The sequence below is a fragment of the Equus przewalskii genome, chromosome 19, assembly GCF_037783145.1.
Source record: "Equus przewalskii isolate Varuska chromosome 19, EquPr2, whole genome shotgun sequence".
NCBI lineage: Eukaryota > Metazoa > Chordata > Mammalia > Perissodactyla > Equidae > Equus > Equus przewalskii.
Window position 1 is genome coordinate 41,470,129 of NC_091849.1, and position 15,422 is coordinate 41,485,550.

The 15,422-nt window shown below is 39.9% G+C and overlaps 2 protein-coding genes across 4 annotated transcripts in view; one reads left to right on the top strand and one right to left on the bottom strand.

Annotated features, from left to right (window-relative positions):
* TOMM6 (translocase of outer mitochondrial membrane 6) overlaps positions 1-3,186 on the top strand; it is a 74,184-nt gene extending 70,998 nt beyond the window's left edge. The window contains exon 3 of the mRNA XM_070586060.1: positions 1,591-3,186. The gene's annotated coding sequence lies outside the window, so the exon portion shown is untranslated. The remainder of the gene's footprint in view (positions 1-1,590) is intronic.
* Positions 1-15,422, bottom strand: part of MED20 (mediator complex subunit 20) — an 85,538-nt gene that overhangs the window by 54,799 nt on the left and 15,317 nt on the right. The window lies entirely within an intron of this gene.

Below are 15,422 nucleotides of genomic sequence, written 5' to 3' on the forward strand. Positions count from 1 at the left end.
TTGAAGCATTCTCTCTGGGGAAGAACCTGGCCCAGAGAAAAACACCTACAAACACTGATGCTGCAGATGACCCTCCAAGGAAGCTGGGTCCCTGGCTAATCACCTTATAATGAAGACGACTAGTTAACTTTTAGAAGCCCCCACACTCCAGCAATTCAGCTTTCAGTTTTTCAATGGCTCATTCTGGAATATGCGTAAGATGGCCAAGGCTATACATTTAAGGAAATTCCATAACTGAAAGACCAAAACAAATGATCAAGTAAAGGTATTTTAAGGGAACAGAGATAGTCCAGGAGGCTGAAGAAATTTTTTTAAATTATAATTAAAATACTCAGAGAAGAACTATTCCACCCATGAAACAAAAATAGAAAACTATTAAAAAGCAACAGAGAAAAAAACTCTTGAAAATTAAAAATATGATAGCAGAAATATAAAACTAATTAGAAGAGTCTAAAGATGAAGTTCAGGAGACTTCCCAGAAAGTAGAACGAACCAAAAAGATGAGAAATAGAAAAGATGGGAAAATTAAAGGACCCGTCAGTTCTAAGTTCCAAACACAAATAATAAGAGTTCCAGAGAGAAAGAATACGAGAACTGGGGTCAAGGGGGAGAAGGGCGAGGCTGATTAGAATTTAGGAACTCAAGGGGCCGGCTCCATGGCCTAGTGGTTAAGTTTGGTGCACTCTGCTTCAGAGGCCCGAGTTCGGTTCTCAAGTGAAGACATACACTACTTGTTGGTGGCCACGTCTAGGAAAATGGCATTAAATACCAAAAGAAACAGCTGGAAGAGTAGAAAATGGAGAAAAGGCAGAATGTTGGGGAGAGGAAAAGCAGGTAGTATACTTTTATGCTATATACAGGCTTAGCACTGATAAATATTAAATTTTAAAAGATTCTTAAAAGGTTAAAAAGAATGTTTTAAAATCATATCTAGGGGCCAGGCCAGTGGGCACAGCGGTCAAGTGCGCACGTTCCGCTTCAGCAGCCCGGGGTTCGCCAGTTCGGATCCCGGGTGCAGACATGGCACCACTTGTCTTCAAGCCATGCTGTGGTAGGCATCCCACAAATAAAGTAAAGGAAGATGGGCACGGATGTTAGCTCAGGGCTGGCCTTCCTCAGCAAAAAGAGGAGGATTGGCAGCAGATGTTAGTTTAGGGCTAATCTTCCTCAAAAACTATAAATAAATAAAATCATATCTAAAAATATGGTTTTCCAAGCAGGATTTCTGAGGAAAAAAAAGAATGAAAAAAATAATTTTCAAGGCAGAGAAAAATCAAAGTATTTGGAAAACTCTACACCTTAGCTTAGCGTGTGGCTTTGTTTGAAAAAAAATTAAGAGCAGGAAATAACGTTTTGCAGATAGACACTTATTTAGAAGTCTAACCACAAAATGAGCAAAAAAAAAAAAGGAAAAATTCTAACATATTATGGGAAAAGTTCATGGTTTACAGCTGCATCAATCACGTCACAAATTAAAATTCTTTTTTCACTCAGTCAAGCAGATGCTAAAGCAAAGTCAACAAAACAACTTCATTGCATCACATTTTGGTCAGAAATGAAAACACTTAAAGAACTCTATTACTTCCTCAGGAAAGGAAAGCACAAATCCTGTGAATCTGCTGGAACAAGGAAAAGAGCATTCTGAGTCAGAGTCGATCCTTCTTTCCTGAAGAGTGAAACAAGCAGTAGTGGGATCCATGTGCAAATCTCAAACACCTGCTGCCCAACTTTCTCTACGACCCTAAGAAGTGGCACCTCAACTAAGAAGTAGGCTTTTCTCTATCCCCAAATACTTTAAAAATCGAAACATCTATGTTTTCTATTGCCCTTTCATAGAAAAATAAGGAGTATAACGTGGTATTTGTTCATCATATTTAATATCATCTACTTATATTCAATGAGCTTTAAAACAGTACTTATTGATGAATGTTGGGCTCTTCATGGACAGACAAGTAGAGAAGGTGTTGCCTGCTACTTACTCAGCTGTGGGACATGCAGGAAGACTGTAAACAGGGGGAAACAGCCAGATCTGATTTTTTGATAATCTTCTACTGATTTGTGACCAGGGGAGATTTTTTTTAAAAACTAATATGAAGAGGCACTTTCCCACCAAATTTACTCTGGGAAAAACATTTGCTTTCAATTTTCAGCATTAGTGAAGACAATTAGAATAGATTAGCAAGGTGTTTTAATTGTAGCATACTTTATAGCTTTCAAGTTGAATGCTTAAAAAAAAGTTTGTTTCATTGTATCTTGGAATCAGGAAGAAAACAATACTTTAAGCTTCTGCATAAAGTATGATGTTCTTCCCTTTTTGAAGTTTGAGAAAATACATTAATATCTTACAAAATACAATGCATAACCAAAAGTTCCTCCAGCTTAAATAAAAAATACTATGTTCATTCTTTCATGCTTATTTCACAGAAGGGAAACAGCTAACTAGAATATGAAGAAATGCTCAAACTCACTAGTAATTAGAAAATACAAATTAAAATGAGACATTACTAAATGGCAAAAATTAGAAATGTTAACAATACCAAGTATAGGGGAGGTTGGGAATGCACTGCCTGTGGGGTATAAACTGATAAAACCATGCAGTAGCCTGATAGTACTTATGCCACAGTACCACTCCTGAGTCTGGATCCCAAAGAAATTCTCAAATACATAAATAATAGACACGTCCAAAACTGTTATTGGTAGCATTGTTTATGGTAGCCTAGCATCCATTACTATGGGAACGGATGCACACCACAGAGTACTAGGCAGAAGTTAGGAGCAATTAGCTAAATGTGCATCCAAAAACATACATAGATCTTAAAACACAGTGCTGAGTGAAAAAAGTAAAAACCAGAGTAAGATCTACAGCATTTTTATAAGGAGAATTCTATAGCTAAATTCTACAACAGTGGGATATAATGAGCAATTTTGCAATTAAACATACATATACAAAAACATCACTAAGTATTTTAGAAAGATGCATATAGAATTGAGGACATATATCGAACACATCAGAGAAGGTGCTTGTGGGGTAGGAGAGGAAAACAGGCATGGGAATGGGGGCTGAACAGAAGGCGTTTATACATCAACGCTAGACTGTGCCCAACTCATAGAGCATGAAGTCCAAAGTCAGAATAATATTTTTCATTCATGCATATGTTAATTTAGTCAATAAAAACTTACTAAAGACCCCTTGAGTGCCAAGTACTGTGCTTAAATATAAGTTTTTCTTGCTTTTCTGAAGGTTTTTTTTAAACCTCAAAACGATATGTTTTAAGATACATTTTAACAAGAAGTAGAAGGAAAAAAATAATTTACATTAGAATATATATACTATAAAGTGAGAAATTCATCATTCTTAAAAGTTTCATAAATTTTTTAAATCAAATATAAAGATACCTTGAGTCCTTTAAATGACAAACTTAAAGGAAAAGTTGAAATACAAAAAGAACTCTAAAGCCCTACAAAATTACATTGTTACATCTCATCCACAGGAAAAAGATCTTTTCTCATGGCTTTCAGTAGTGAAACAATTTGTTTTTGGAGGAGAAATTTTTTCTACTTTATTTGTTCCATGTAACTTTCCCCCCAAAGATATTTCAACTGCTCAGGAACACTTCTCATCAGATTTCTGTTTTCTAAAAGATTTCACAAGCAGACTGCTGGCTGCCAATGTAGGTGTTGTAGCTAATATGCTCATTACACTGTACTGCTAACAAAAACTGATTAACACATTCAGTGCAAAGTGACACATCTATTCCACAATCCCACGGGCAAAGAAAATGATGTCTTCCCCCCAGATTACCTGCTCCAGTGTTTTTCACAAACCCCAAATGTTAACTAGTATACATGATAATATTGGTAAACAAAATCAATAGCAACCTGAAGGACATCACATGTCTAATTTAAAATTGTAACTGCAGTGTTTCAGACTTTCATGCTAGGTGTTAGTAGGTGAGAGGATCAAAGGTGAAGAATAGGAATGGTAGGGTCAGCCACCAAGACTAGTGGAAAAAAATCCAAGATACACGATCTGTCGGTGGAGTCACCAGAATCGTTACCACACATAATAAAAGCTATCACGTTAATTTATTCAGGCTTACAAAAGATAATGCATTTTCATTCAATAATAAAAGCTAACACTGAGCACTTAACTATGTGTCAGTCATTGCTCTAAACATTTTATGTACATTATTTAATTTAATCCTCACAACAACCCAATAGACTAGATACTATTATCTCCATTTTATAGATCATTTTTCAAATCAAAAGCACGCTCTTTATCATTGCCTTTAGAACTTCCACCAAAGGGCCTCAAGTTCCACTATATCCCCTCTCTCTGCCACTGTAGTCCTCATTTCTGATTCAAAAACTTGACTGATGTTATCTCATATGAATGGAGCAGTTCTCTTCTCTGGCCAACTTCTTTCTCCTCCCTTACCACTACAGAAAGTTCCTTTATGACGTTCTCAGTTAACCCTTTCCTTACACTTATTACAAGTAAACACTATAGAAGTATATAGAGTAAAAAATGAATACCTCCCCCCAAAAAAGGGAACACCTCAATAACAGTCCTTAACATTTTACAAAAGTAGGAATATTCTATACATATTGTCCTATAATGTGACTTTTTAAAAATAACTTAACTATGGATGTCTTTCTATACCAGCAAATAGAGATCCATTGCATTCTTAAAAACGTAATGGTATTCCATTGTGCGGACTCATCATACATTATTTATCTGGTCCCTAATTAATGGACGTCATTTTTTTGCTATAACAAACAATGATGTGAAGAAAAACTTTGTACTCATAGTTTTCACACAAGTGTCTGAATATATCTATAGGAAAAATTTCTAGAAGAGGAATTGCTGGGTTACAGGCTATGCACATTTTAAATTCCAACAGACATGGCCAAATTTATGTCCAAGAAAACTGACATTCCCACAACAGTGTGTAAGAGGTCCAACTCCCCCACATGCTCATCCACTACTGGCCATCGTCAACTTGTGTAATCTTTCAATCTGACAGGTAAAAGCAGTAATTATACATTTTATATTTATTTAAATGATTAGGATTAATGAATTTATAGCTTAAATAGATTTTGAATTTATTATTAGTTGTAGGCTATGCCGAACTGCCATGGAGAAAAAAATTCAAGAAGCACATTAATTGGGGAGACTGGTAATGTTTAACCAATTTGGGAATTTGGGATTTTAGAATGGAGTAGACGATGATGCCAACCACAAATGAGTTTGGTCTCTTGATTAAAGCACACTTACCTTTCACTTGAAATGCACTGTTAACAGTTCTTTAAGCTATGTCATGTTTAAGGAATGTTTCTTTTAAAAGAGTATATTCAATTCCATAGTCATGTATTCACTTTCTCATCTTACTTACTCATAACACCCCTCTGTGTGATCAGTCCACTTTGATGATATTTTACTTTTTTATATACAAGGTTGCTTATTAATCTGGCTTTTAAACCTCTTTTAGATGTTAAAGCACAAGAGTATAATTACTATATAGCCATGAACATTCACTATAATTAAGACAATTGATATAGGTGGTTTTATTAGAAAACACAAAAAGGAGAGTAAAAGATGATGATGTTAGCAATGGCCAACCACAGATCCCTACAGCATTCTATGCCACAGATGTTCTAGACATTCAGTATTATGAAAACAAAACACTAAAACAGCCCCACATACTCTATGAGTGCTCACATAACTGAGACATCCTCTGCTCATGAATGCTGATTCACTGCCAAAGGCTAGATGTCTATGATTATAATACTGTTAGCAAGGACGGCTGAATTGAGATCTTCACACATTTTCTTACCTGATTTTCTTTGTGACTGCCTCCAGGTAACAATTTTTGTCAGGGGGACTCTAATTAGCTCTAACAGGGAATTTGACCTTATTGTCCTGATAAATTAGTATCCATAATTGTAAAAATAAGTACCACGAATTATCTAGGATTCTAGAAAGGTTTTGGCTCAAAATTGATAAATCAGTAAACTCTTCTCTACCCTTCCTTTAATTCCCAATTAAAATTTATATTCCTCACAGAGCAAACTGATCCTCAAGACTTTATTTCAAAGTCAAAAGGTCTTGCTACTTTCATATGTCCACATGGCCTATCTGAGTGAGCACATGACAGACACTACACATCATCTCTCTCATGTCAGAGATTGAAATAGAGAGAGCAGGGTGCAGGAAAGAGCAGAACACCAATGTGACAAAGTGCTAAAGCCAAGCTATAAAATTATCCTTTGGTCACTCACGGCTACATTTTGAAAAAGGTGATGCAAAGGTAGCACCTATCCAAAAGGCATCTTCCTAACTCACTAGCGACAGGGCTGCCCTCCCACCCCTCACATAACCTGCCCAGCAAGAGAACCACTGCTGGGTTCTAATGACAATGACAAGAAGCTCTGTATTCCAGCAACGACGGGAGAGATCAGAGAAGACCAGCTTCCTGGGCTCTAAACTACGGCAGACTGCCCTGCTAATCCTCCCCAAATCCCACAACATTGGGGTGGGGGTGGGGAGGCAGAAGAGAAAACAATCCAAAGTTGAATCAAGGACAGTAGCTCTGGATTACAGGAGGTCATAACATTCCTATTTGAATGGGGGGGAGGGGCAGCAGGGCAGGGGATGGGCATATACAAAAGCCTATACGTTTATAAAAACAACACAAAAATACATTTTATCTGTGATCCTTCTGATGTGCTAACCAACATCTGCCCCCAATCATTTGCCAGCCCAGGCTGCACGGAAGGCACAGAGTAGCAGGCATTTTCACACAGTGAGGCTGAAAGAGATGCTACTAGAGTGTAAATTACTAATTAGCTCAATAGAAGACAAAGAGAGAAAATACCTGTCACAGAAGGCTGTTTACAACTTGACATATAATAAAAACAACGCTGAAAATTTCAGAAGAGCGTCTTACTTTTCAGACTTCTATTAACATGTAAATGGCAAAGGAACAGTATTATAGTCTTTAAAAACTGCCCAAGTCTCAGAAACAATAATGCATGACTGGGAAGAACACTTTCCAAATAATTTGTAATTTTCTCATCCTTATGAAAGCAAAGTGTTTTTAATTATTACAATCAGCTTTAATAAGGAGCTATATTTCATAGCTTTGATGATCACTTAAGCAGGGGAGAGGAAAAGAAGCCCACAAGTGCTGTAGTTTACATTTGTGGGAATACAGCTAATAGTCCTTCCAGTGAAATCAGACAAGCCTCATTTGGCAGGTCACGTCTTTATCAGGCTATCATTTTAAGGACCATGAGGATGAGCTGGAAGGTAGCAGTAGGGATGGGGTCAGTTAAATCTCCTTATATGATGACAAGTAGAGAGACTCCAAAATTTTAGGTTTATTTTAGGGGGAGGCAAGGGAATGTTAAGATATTTATATTCATCCCCTTACCATAAGACAAACCTATTTATATTAATTGTAACCAATGTTCTTAAGGCGGAACATTTTGCACTTAGATCTTTTCCAGCCTCTTGAAGCTACATAAAGATGTTCAAAATATCTATTTCACCTAAATATGTCTTAGTCATGGTGTTAAACAGACCTGTGGCTTCTGTTTTCACATAATAGTCAGCCGTACATCATCACTAGCTGGCATATTCTGGGGACCCACTTATGTGTGAACACACTATGGCAGGTGCTAAGGAGGTCCCCAGTAGAGGGGTATACCATGACGCAGTCTTAGCTCATGAGGGAAGGGCCTACAAACTCCTCGTTGACAGGTAAAAGAATGTTTTCCAGAATATACTGAAGACAACAAACCATAAAACCACAAAATCCACTCTAAATCCAATCTTGCAATTTCTTTGCGTCACATGCATGACTAATACCAAACACATACCAACTCACTGATATAGCAAAACATTCTTTCCTTTTCTTTTGAAAATTAAGGCCTTCATAACCTTTTGTTTTTCAAATTTACTTGTTTAAAAATATTCAAGTGAGAGAAAATGATAAAGCAAATGGGGCAATATGACAACAATTGATGAATTTGAACAAGGGTATACAGAAGTTCCTTGTACCATTTTTGCAACTTTTCTGTAAGTTTGAAACATTGTAAAAAAGACCAAAAATCACAAAAAAACAGAGTATTAACAAGAGAAGCTCCCTCAAAGGGTTGTTGTGAGGTTCAAACAATTCACATACTTAGCTCATGCTGGGAACTATTAGTTATTTTTTAAAAATGAGTGCATCAGTTATAACAAATGAACCGCTCTGGGGAGGGATGTTGATAATGGGGGAGGCTATGCATGTGTGGGGCAAAGGGTATATGGGAACTCTGTACCTTCCTCTCAATTTTGCTGTGAACTTAAAGCTGCCCTAAAAAAATAAAGTCTTAATTAAAAAAAAAAAAAGAGTGGACCCATTTATTTAACCAAATTAAAGCATGCGTAAATGTACTCAGTATATTGCTTACACAGGTGCACACAAAGAGAAAATAGCAAAAAGTCAGCAAGCGTCTGGACAGATTTTGCTTATGGATATATGCCCTGAAGTCTGAGCTCCATTTCTCCTCAATGGGCAGCCATCTCTCAAATGCAAACCTGTAGGGTATATAACAAGTCCAGGGCCTTTTTCTAGCTAAAAAGGTGGAGAAGTAACAATCTGCAATTCAGTTAGGCATTTTAATGGTTTGGGGTTGTTTTGTTTTATAAGTACAATTTTGTCACCAAAAAAATAGTATAGAAGAACTCTGATGTAATCTTTGCATTAGACATAGCCCTTATGGTGTTTGTCCCAGGTTCCCCATTTAATAGGTTAATAACAGAACAACAGGGATAACTTAAGGACTGGCAAACCAGTTAGGGGATAAAATAAACCAGCACTGTTTAATCAGGAGAAGAACATGGTGAGGGACCACTTCACAACAACAAGCAGAGGTGATACCAGAGCACAGACTGCCTGCAAAATGCCAAGGTTCGAATTCTATCCCCACGCCTGGTAGAATTCTACTGTATGAACTAAAAAAAAGATTAAATATATCATTTAGTTACTACTTGACAAAAAACAGTAGTATCTGTGTGACAAGATTATCAATTATCAAACTAGTAGTTGTAGAAATGTGTGAGAATAACCTTGGGCAAGTCACTTAATCTCAAGGAGCCTCTATTTCATCCCACATAAAATGGGAATAGTGATAGCGCCGACCTCATGGGACGGCTAATGAGGAGTAAATGAGTTACGGTCTGCAAAGAGCTTACGACAGAGTCTGCCACAAAAGCACTACACATGCGTAGCTACTATTGTCAGGTTTATGAAGAGCTAGGGTCTTCCCAATACTAGATTCAGCAGACATTTTTACTCAAAAATTCAGAATGGGGCAAGAGAGAAGAAATATAAACATAGCATTAAGTGTGTGCTGGTTAGAGAGAAGACAGACTGTCCTTATGGAGAAAATAATTAAATGATGGAAAAGATTATCTACAAAAGTTGCCACGTTACCTCTGAAGATTTACGAAAATAGGATAAATGCTTATCTACCTGGGATGATTTAAGTGGGATATTGACTGAAGTTGCAGGATAAACTAGAGGTCCTTTCAAGGTCTCTTCCCATCCAAAGAATCTACGATTAACCAGAAAAACATTTAATTATGTACACCCTACCCATTCAAATCTGAAAGTATAAACTGAAAAGTTTTCCGCTTAGCAAATAAGATTATAACCGAAATAAAGTTGAGTAGAGTAGAATTCTACTTGATGAACAAATAAAAATAAAGCTTAAATTTATCATTGGAGTCCTTATTGATAAATAATATTATTTGAACTAAAAAGTTATCCATTTTTGGTTTTAGAAATATCACACAGAAATAACCATTCACAATGAGAACTGGTGATTTAGCACACTATGGCAGCATGCAGAAACAAAAGACAGGATCCAAATGGACTCTTTCCCTTGGCTGATCTTATAGTTTATATTTTCTTTTTCATCAATATCAAATAAGTCTAAAGTAATTAATATAAAGATATCAAGCATAAAACAATTACATTACAAAAACGGCAATACCATACACAGAGTATAACCTACTAGTAATGCCAAACACATCTAGAAAGGAAGGGAAGATGCAAACATATCTTACAGAAACAGGTGCCTCATACCAAAGTTACTCTTCAGCTTGAAAGTTAACATTTCAGACGAATCCTCTTGAGACTTAGCAGTAAAAATAGTAATTTTTAAAAATCTTCTGTTAAACTGCTAAATCAATCTAGTCACCTTGAACACCTGCTTAACAGAATCCAGAATCCATGAACACAGCAGCTGAATCCAGAAAGACTTAAGATCCTAAATTATTCATGTATATTAACAACCAATGTTTCTGATACCCACTAATCAAAATCTAATCTTTGCTATTATAAATGCCATCAACTTAATCTTTGTTTTAGACCAACACCCATAAAACAGTGGCAATACAAAATTTACACGACTTTGAAAAAAAGTACCTTTGTGTATCTGAATGTACACTAATGAAATAACCTAAAATAAGATTCTCAAGAACAGTCTGCATTTTCTTAAGTAAATTATATGCTATCCTCTGCATCATCAAATGCAAAGTAACAACCATTCATATTCTTAGCTAAATGTAAAAGGTTCAGAATAAAATCATCAAAACAAAATACTCAGTAAGAATAACCTAAATTTTGTCCCAAATTTCTTCTTTTTAATTTCCAAATGTGTCTTAAAAATCAAAAGCTTCTAGAAAATTAATATTAACATAGCCTTCTTTATTCACAACTACAAAACAGGAAAGGCAGTGGAGCTGTCCAAGGCTCCAGCTTGCATTATCTCTAAGAGGTTTTTTCACGATAAAAATTACTCATAAATTCATTATTTAACCTAAAGGGTAAGTCCCACTCTAAAATTCTCCACTATTCTACAAATCTCCCTTTCTCTATTCCATTTTGTTAAATGGGTGAGTTACCTACTACAGTGTGAAATGTCCCACACAAAGCTAAAGGCAGCTTAGGAACTCAAAGCCCTCACAGCCCTGATTTAAATCTCTTCCCCAGCAAACTTCCCTGGTTGGTTATTTGCCTTTCTCTAAAATGATTCTCACTATTCTCCAGCCACTAAAAAACAATCAGGCAGAAGTCTGGTTCATTAAGCAAAACAAAAAGATTTTCATCTTTCTCTTTCTCAACAGTGGCTCTCCATTGAAAATGAAGCTGCTGTCGATAAAGCACTCTGCCTAGCACTTGTCAGGTCCAATACTGCTACAACGCAACACTATCACACTACACAGGCACAGCCACACTGCAAATAAATACAATCCATCATCACAACACTGGTGGAATGCAGGTTTTCAGCACCGAGTTGGCGCTTTATCATTCACACAAGAACAAAATCAAATCAAAATGGGTCTCATCTTTTCAAAGTGGACATGAAAGTTGAATTAAAAGCAATGAAAGGTGGAAGCAGATTCAAGATTCCTTGAAGAGAGAAAGAGGTTTCTGGAATTCCTACTTTTATGGACAAAAGGACTCACAGTTTCAAGCCACTTATAGTTCTTTTCCCAACAAAGAATTCCTTTCCTGCACCTCCCCTCCCCTTACTTTTTAGTTTTTACCCCTTGCTCTAGGTCTCTTTCCACTCACCATGGTTCCTCCTCTTCTGCACCAAAGGCTCCCTACACTTGATCCTTCACTACAGCGTCTGTGCCCTGACCCATGCAGACCTTCTGGAGCATCTCCCCACAACACGCACATGTGATGCCCAGCTCTGTGCAGTCTACCCCAGTTCTACATCTATCAGGACCCTCCCAGCTTCCCTCACTGTTCTCTTCCCTTACTCCCCATCTCATCCTTTAAATCCTGGGGCCCATCTCTTCCGTGCTGCTCTCACCATCTGCTTTAAGCCCTGTCTCTTCGCCTCACTGTTTTTACCTCGGATCTTGCTGAACCTCGTCAATCAGCACAATTCCCAATTACCCTGTCCCAGACGGCCATCACTTCCTACACCCTTACTCTCTTCTCCTTTCAGCTTTTTGGTCCTGAATTGTCCTGTAAATGCCCCGGCTCTCATCTCTATTTCTTTTCACCCCTCCACTACGCTCTTATTCCCGACTCCACCTGGTGCCAGTCCAGTGTCTCATTCACCCTCCTTCACTTTCCAGAATTTACACCCACTGCCCACCCACTAACCCATACCTTTCTCAGAAGCTCGCAGTTCCCACCCCACCGCCAGTCCCAGTCCTTCAGCTCATCTCGCTCTGCACTAGTTCACACCCTTGTCACGTCTGGCTCTTAATCACTCTCTCTCCTCTACTTCCAACTATCACCCCAGCTCTGCCTCTCCTTGCCTTCCACTTCCAACTCTCACCCCAGCACCTCTCACCCCACTACCACCCCCTACAAAGCTTTCCCCTCCAAACCTCTGCTCTTACACCTAACCCCAGGACCCCTCTTCCTAGCCTTGCTCTTCCTAACCACATCCCCTGCCCGGCTTCCTCAACACCCACCCTGGGTTTTGCCTCCTTCCTACCTCCTCGGCTGGCTTTTTCTCACTCCTCCTCTCCCTGCCTTCTAACCCTTTTTCCCCTTAATCCTCGTCTCATTCGCAGACCCGTTCCCCTCAGCCGCCGCCAAGCCTGCCTTTCCTTCTCCCTCAAAGCTTTTACCCCAAGCCCAGTGGTCGCCCACCCCGCCAAAACCAGGCGCCGGCGCGCCCTGACTGCCGGCCCCCGCCCCGGGCGCCCCCAGCCCGCCGGCGCCGCGGTCCCGCCCCCTGCCGCCGCTCCTCCCGCCCGCGAGGCGCGCGCCGCCTTTGTCGCCCCTCACCCGGTGTGTGAGGATTTGGCTTCTTTAAAGGGGAGGGCCAGTGTGCCGGAGACTCCTGTCCCCGCCTCCGAGTCTTAGAATGGGCTCCCTGGCCGTCGCGTCCTCCCCGGTCCCCGGCCCCCCACCCCCTGGAGCTACCCGCCTAGTCGCCTCCCCACCTCCTCCGCCCCCTCCCCCGACCCCCCCCTCTATTTACCGCCATCATCAGCACGCGCGAGCTGTCACCAGGGCGCGAGACAACCGAACCCGGCCCCGCCCCCTGACCGCCCATTGGCCCGCCCGCCGAAGCCCCGCCCCCCGGGCCCCGCATTGCGCCAACGGCGCAGCGCGGGGCCCGGACCCCGACACAGACAGCGTCTCCGAGGGTTCGCGCCGCGGGCGCAAAGTTTAGGGTCAGCCACAGACTCGCGGCCGCTTTGAGCCAGGCGTAAGGGGCGGCGGCGTAGAGGGGCGTTGCGAATCGCGGGTCGAAGTTTGGTTGAAGCACAGGAGGGTAAATAAGGAGGTTTCCAGACAAAGAGACTCTTAAAGGTACAGAGTCTTATGTCTGTCCCTCCTCCTTAAAGGGCCAGACACTCTCCCGGGCCCATCTCCGCCCCCTTGTCCCCAGCCATTCAGCCCGCGGAATAGGAAAGGAATTTTACTTTGGTTACCCGCACTCTTTCTGGAGCGCCTTTAACATCTCACCCCACTGCCAAAGGGGACAGCCTTTCTCACTATCCCGTCTACGTTTTTGTTTTGTTCTGTTAAAACACTAAGTTATTTTCAACCATGTCGTTCCGAAAGAAGCAGCCTCTGAACCGTGGGGTTTCCTGCGGCAACGTTTACAAAAGTTACTATTGGCTCCCAGACGGGCGAGCACGTGTCTAACTTTTGCCACAGAGGACCCCGGCGGGTCTCAGCTGTTTCACGGAAATCTCCCCCCAAGGAAGAAGTTCGCAGCTGTAAACTGAAGCAGTTCAGCAGAGTCTGGTGATGGAGGCCACAGGGAAACAGAACAGCGGCTATTTCTACAAGTCTTCTCTGCCTCGGAAAAAGCTTCCTTCCGCAACAGCCTCCTGGGTGCATTGTCCTGACATAACTTGCGGGGGGTGACGTTACCCCAAATAAGACCAACGCTGTTACTTCACCCAACACATGGCTAAAGCAGATAAAGGCTTACATTTAAATACGAGGACAAGGAAAAGGAAGAAACGTATGCGTTATCGGTTACACTGGCTCAAGGCTACAAACTTGTAAATATTAAGCAGAGAAGCACAAAAGCCAAAAAACACCAACAAAAATAAATAAAGGGGAAACAGCACGTGCATGTGTAAACATGAAACTACAAGCCTGGAGCCAAGCGCAATTAAGTGCGAAAACACTTCCAAAGGTAATTAACTTGGACATTTTTAAAAGGTTTTATGGAAGGAGAGGACCCGGTGATTGACTGACTCACTAACTGATTTGGTGAGGAGACGCCATGTGGTTCAAGAGCTCAGAGTTAGATCTAAAATTTCCTTTGTAGATCTAGCATTTCCTTTGTTGTCCATCACCTTTAACATAATTCTAAGGAATTCTTATCTTACACTGTAATTTCTTATCTATTTTCTCCCCTTACTCCCCAATCCCCCAAGAAAATTACTGGAGAATAAAGATTGTATCTTATTAAATGTTAATTCCCTAAGAAAGTACCTGACACATAATAGGTGCTTTTGTTGAGTGAAGGATTTTGGAGCCACTTAAGACTTCTGAAGGAAGGGGTGCTCTCAGAATAGCAATGCCGGCGGAAAAGATTCTCAGTGCTGTGAGCATGTATTAGATCAGTGGTTCTCCAAGTGTGGCCTGTGGAGCTCTGGGGACCCATGAGACCCTTTCAGGAGGTCCCTGAGATCAACACTATTTCATAATAATAAGACATTATCTGCCTTTGTCACTGTGATGACATTTGCACTGATACAAAAGTAATAATTGAGTAAAATTGCTGCTGCCTTAGTGCAAACGGCACTAAATTGTACCAGCATTCAAGGTATTCTTCACTGCCACCCATTCACAGGGAAGGAGGATACCTGTTTCACTTAAAGAAGTCCTTGATGAAGCACTAAAATTCTTTTTTTATTAAGTACACATCTTCTCAATAATACTATTCCATGTGACTAAATGGATGTATGCATAAAGCACTTCTGTTCCTTACCTAAGTACAATGTTTTCCTTGAGGAAAAGCACATGTGCAGTTTCTCTGAATTTTGAGCTGAATTAACAACTTTCTTCCTGGAATACCATTTTTACTTGAAAGAACAGCTAACAGATAAACTGTAGTTCTTTAGCCTTGGGTGTCAGACAGATATTTTCCCAAAAATAAACAAAGTGAGCCTGACAGCATTTGTCAAATTCAAGCTCTCAAGGAAAACTTAGAATTTTTGAAAGCTTGTATCCGCCACAGTGAGCTTAATAGCTTCCCAAGATTTTTCTGATGGAGACTGGTAGTGATATTAACAAATATGATATTTTGATATTGTATAATGAAATGTGTCAACATTTAAAAGATCTGCAGTTTTTTCCAAATGACCAATGCATGATGCTACACAATCATGCATCAGTAATAAAAGATCCCTTCAAGGTGTAAAA